The 5,688-nt window shown below is 36.3% G+C and overlaps 1 non-coding gene across 1 annotated transcript; it reads left to right on the forward strand.

The window, feature by feature from the left end:
* The first annotated feature begins 4,180 nt into the window (after positions 1–4,180).
* Positions 4,181–4,287, forward strand: LOC136221284 (small nucleolar RNA R71). Its single transcript, XR_010685058.1, has one exon. It is a non-coding gene; the product is annotated as a small nucleolar RNA R71 (small nucleolar RNA).
* The last annotated feature ends 1,401 nt before the right edge of the window (positions 4,288–5,688 follow it).

A 5,688-nucleotide genomic window follows, 5' to 3' on the forward strand; every position in this document is an offset into this window, starting at 1 on the left:
CTATAAGGTGTCATTCCGATAGGTGTTTTAAATGCAGTACGGTATGCCCATAATGCATCGTTAAGTTTATGTGCCCAGTCTCTTCTAGAAGACGAAACTGTTTTCTCAAGTATCCATTTGAGTTCTCTATTTGAAATTTCCGCTTGACCATTCGTTTGAGGATGGTACGGCGTAGAGATACGGTGGTGTACTCCGTATTTTTTCATAAGTGACTCAAAACTTCTATTTACGAAATGAGTACCACCGTCGCTTACCATAACTCTAGGAACTCCAAATCGACAAAATATTGCATTTAAAAACTTAACAACTACCTTAGAATCATTTGTCGGGGTTGCAATTGCTTCAACCCACTTTGAAACATAATCTACGGCTACTAATATATAATTTTTGCCAAAAGAAGTAGGAAAAGGACCCATGAAATCGATTCCCCACACGTCGAAGATTTCAACTTCCAACATGTTCGTGAGAGGCATCTCATCTCTCCTTCCTAAATTCCCGGTTCTTTGACATTTATCACAGCGGACAATAAATGAACGGACATCTTTAAACAAAGTAGGCCAAAAGAATCCGCATTCAAGTATTCTAGCTGTTGTTTTGCTTACGCTATTATGACCTCCGTAAGCGCTAGCATGACATTCCGACATTAGAGAGTCATATTCAAACTCACTAACACATCTCCTAAGTATTCCATCGCCGCATGTTTTGAACAGAAATGGATCTTCCCAAAAATATCTCTTAACCTCTGAAAAGAATTTCTTCTTTTGCTGAGAATTCAGTCCATCTGGCACAACATGTGCAGCTAAGTAATTTGCTATATCCGCATACCATGGAGCTATGACACTTTGTACTTGCATGAGATGTTCATCGGGGAAATCATCTCGAATGCCTAATGTTTCACCGATGGGACCGTTTTCATCCTCAAGTCTTGATAGATGATCGGCGACAAGGTTTTCAACTCCCTTTTTATCTTTAATCTCTATGTCAAATTCTTGCAATAATAAAACCCATCTAATAAGACGCGGTTTTGCATCTTTTTAGCAAATAAATATCGTAAAGTTGCATGATCAGTATAAATGATGACTTTAGATCCTAACAAGTAAGATCGAAACTTATCACATGCAAAAACTACTGCTAACATTTCTTTTTCAGTTGTGGTGTAATTTAACTGTGCACCGGACAATGTGTGACTCGCATAATATATAACATGAAGTTTCTTATCCTTCCTTTGACCTAATACACATCCTACAGCTAAGTCACTCGCATCACACATAATTTCGAAAGGTAGATTCCAATCGGGTTTCGATATTATAGGTGTACTGACTAAAGCCGTTTTCAAAGTATTGAAAGCTTGTAAACAATCCTCATTAAAATCAAAAGTTGAATCTTTCATAAGCAAATTAGTACGTGGTTTGGAGATTACAGAAAAGTTCTTTATAAACCTTATGTAAAAACCTGCATGACCTAAAAATGATCTTACTCCCTTAACAGTGGTTGGTAGGGGTAATTTTTCTATAACTGAAGTCTTTGCTCTGTCCACTTCTAAACCTTTTTCAGATATCTTATGACCTAAAACAATTCCTTCGTCTACCATGAAATGACATTTTTCCCAATTTAATACTAAATTCGTTTCCTCACATCTAGACAATACTTTATCTAAGTTCTGTAAACATGCATCGAAAGAATCTCCATAAACTGAAAAATCATCCATGAAAACTTCCATTATATCTTCAATGAAGTCATTAAATATTGCTGTCATACATCGTTGAAATGTTGCTGGTGCATTACATAGACCAAAAGGCATTCTCCTATATGCAAATGTTCCGTAAGGACACGTGAAGGTTGTTTTGTCTTGGTCATCCGGGTAAATGTAAATTTGAAAGAATCCGGAATAACCGTCTAGGAAACAATAAAATGCATGACCGGCTATCCTTTCGATCATTTGATCAATGAAAGGTAGGGAAAAATGATCTTTCCTAGTTGCTTTGTTTAGGTTCCTATAGTCTATACAAACCCTCCAGCCGGTGGTGGTTCGTGTAGGTATCAATTCACCTTCATCATTTCTTACAACAGTTATGCCTCCTTTTTTAGGTACACAATGGATTGGACTAACCCATTCACTATCCGAGATCGGATAAATGATTCCATTGTCGAGAAGTTTAGTAATCTCATTTTTTACTACTTCTTTCATGTTCGGATTTAAGCGTCTTTGCCTATCCGCTTTAGGTGGCTTATCCTCTTCTAAGTGAATTCTATGCATTACGATACTAGGATTAATTCCTTTTAAGTCTGAAATTTGCCATCCCATACTTCCTATCCTATTTCTTTCAACTTTTCTTCTTGATCATTTGTTAATTTGTTAGAAATAATTATAGGTAGAGAATCGCCTTCGTCTAAGAAAGCGTACCTCAAATGACTGGGTAACTCTTTAAGTTCTAATTTAGGGGGTGTTACAATCGAAGGCGGAATATGTCCATCTTCTCGAATCAAAAGCTCTGGGTCCTTATCATCTAATTCCTCACCTATTATAGGTTCAATTATTTCTTCACTTTGAATAACGTCATTGACACATTCCTCGACTAAATCAAGTTTCATACAAGCGAATTCCTCCATAGGGTATTTCATCGCTTTGTTCATATTAAACTCGATCTTATCTTCTCCTATCCTTAAAACTACCTTCCCTTCCGACACATGTACTAGAGCGCGTCCCGTGTTCATAAACGGTCTACCGAAAATTAAAGGGCAATTTACATCATATGCAAAGTCTAATATAACAAAATCGGTAGGAAAAATAAATTTATCGACTTTGACTAAAACATCTTCAATTATACCATATGGTCTCTTAGTGGTTTGATCCGCTAATTGCAAAACCATATTGGTACGTTTGATATCTTCTTCTAAACCTAACTTGTTAAAAATAGACAACGACATTAAGTTTATACTTGCTCCTAAATCACAAAGACAACTTGGGAATTCAATGTCTCCCAACTTACACGGAATAGTAAAACATCCGGGATCTTTGAGTTTAGTGGGCAAATTACTTGACACGATTGAACTACAATCTTCAGTTAACGAAATGGATGAAATTCCTTCCCAACTGATTTTCTTTGAAATTAAATCCTTTAAAAACTTACCATAGTTAGGAATTTGCGTGATTGCATCCATAAACGTTAAATTGATGTGCAAATTTTTAAGTTTATCCAAAAACGTTAGAAGTTGTTTGTTATAGTCCTTATTTCGGACTTTGTGCGGAAAAGGTGGTTTGGGTACAAAAGTTTTGGTACTTGTGTCATATGGTGAACTATTTGTGTTTAAGATATCTTCTTTGGATTTTGATAAATCAGTTCCTAGTAATGTTGCATCTTTGGGCATTTCCGGCCCTTGATAATTTTTCCCTAAACGAAGAGTGATAGCCTTCACCTGCTCTGTCGGATTTTCTTCCGTATGGCTAGGAAGACTTCCCTCTTTTCGAGATGGAATTGATTTAGCAAGTTGACCAATTTGAACCTCCAAATTATGGATGCTAGATGAGTGGTTTTTAATAAGCTGATCGAATTAATTTTCGATCCGTTTAAAACCATCGTCGTGATTACTTATTTTTCCACTGATAGCATCTATAAACTTGTCGATTTTAGAAGATAAAGTGCTAATCGTATCTCTTGACTGATTTTGATAACTAGTGGTACGATTTTGATTAGCACTTGCACTATTGTTATTGTTATCTTTCCAGTTAAAGTTAGGATGATTTCTCCATCCAGAATTATAAGTATTAGAATAAGGATTATTAGTTTGGTTTTGCCCTTGGACAAAATTTACCTGTTCTATCTCACTCATGTTTTCGTAATCCACATCCGTTTGGATTGGATTACCATTGGTATCGCGTGGTGCAATAAACTTATCAATTTTGTGCGATAAAGCAGAAAATTGGGTTTGTAACATCGCGACTGGATCAAGTTCAACTATACCTTTAACTGATGGTGTGGTTGAGGATGATGGTTTTGCCACCGGTATATGTCCACGTTCCGTGGGCCACATACTGCTGTTGATTGCCATTTCCTCCAAAAGTTCTCTTGTTTGGGCTGATGTTTTCTTTATAAATAGCCCTCCCGACATAGCATCTAATGAACCCCTAGTTGTAGGATTTAGTCCATTGTAAAATGTTTGCATTAAAAGTTCAGCGGGTAATTGGTGGTGTGGGTATAAACGTTGAAGTTCTTTAAAACGTTCCCAAGTCTCATAAAGAGTCTCATTATCATTTTGAGAAAAAGATGTTAACTCCTTTATGACTCTTGCGGTTTTTGCTAAAGGAAAATATTTTGATAAAAATGCTTGGGCTAATTGTTCCCAAGTGGCAAAAGTTGCGGCTGGTGTTAGACGAGGTGTCGCGGCCTAATCTCCCGGGCGGACCGGGGGGTGGACACCTCATGGCGACGTAAGCGGTGATTGGCGCCGAAAGCAACCAATCGTGGAATCAAGCTGCTCGGCAGGACCGGAGCTCGGAGATATGGAAGAGTCGCCACCAACGAATGGGAAAATGAACACCGATCCCTTGCGGGAGACCGGTGTGGGTTCGGGAAACTTAGGTACGAGCCGAGAAGGCTAGCTCCTTTCCGGAGAAAGGCTACTAGGCACCCCGACATCGCCCGGTTATGAACCACCGGCCTCCTACTCAGCATGTTAGGCGATAACGGACTAATCGTATACTTCTTTAAGTTTAAAATTCATTTGAAACCTTTTCTTTCTCTTTTTAGAAACCGTTTTGAGCATATATTATTGAAAAGCCACTTTAGTAAAGAATCACTCATTTACATCAGTTCAATATACATATAAAAGAGAGGGGAAGAAGGAAGAAGTGGTTTAGTTACAACGTGATTTACATGTCGTGTTGCATGTTAATTCTATGCTAACTTATTTCCCAAAACGAATTTATTTTCATGGTTCGTACCTTAATCGCCGTTGGAACGATTTAGGTGCGTTTTAAAACCCCGTTTGATGAAGTTCACCCGAATTGCCGTTGGAACGACTCGAGTGTTTGAAAGCGTTTGAGATAAAAACCTTTGATAAGAAAACGTGGTTAAACATACAAGTCAATTTTATTTTGTACAAATCATTTAAGAAAACGATTCAAAACTTCATTATTTACAATGAAAACGATTTTAATTACAAGGTTCGCTTAATCCGTCGTTGGAACGGACTAAGGTTTTAAAGCGTGATGTTTTGGGAAACGATTTTGAAATGTCAAGAAAACACTATTTATTTACATTAGGAACTTCTAAAAACTCATTAGTTTAAATAATTAAATTGAAAACTCTTTTTGTGATTTATTTTCCCCTTTTTTCTTAGTGGATTCTCTACTTGTTATAATTACAATAATAAACATATTTAAACCAAAATTCACTCCCAAATAAAGCCCATTTGAAACATGGACCCCTAAATGGCCCAAAAGAATAAAGAAAATAATATAGGTATATATATACATTTTAGCCAAAAAAGGAAACATGAAATAAAGATAAGTGAAAAGATACTATATAATACTTATATAAAGAATAATAATGAAAATACTAAGTATAATACATTTTTACTTCAAATATGTAAAAATAGTAAATAAAGCTCCTAGATAAGAAAATAACATTTATCTCCCAAAATAGTTTTATTTAATACTAACTAATATAGCCCAAATATCCCAAAACT

The sequence above is a fragment of the Euphorbia lathyris genome, chromosome 2 (genome assembly GCF_963576675.1).
Source record: "Euphorbia lathyris chromosome 2, ddEupLath1.1, whole genome shotgun sequence".
NCBI lineage: Eukaryota > Viridiplantae > Streptophyta > Magnoliopsida > Malpighiales > Euphorbiaceae > Euphorbia > Euphorbia lathyris.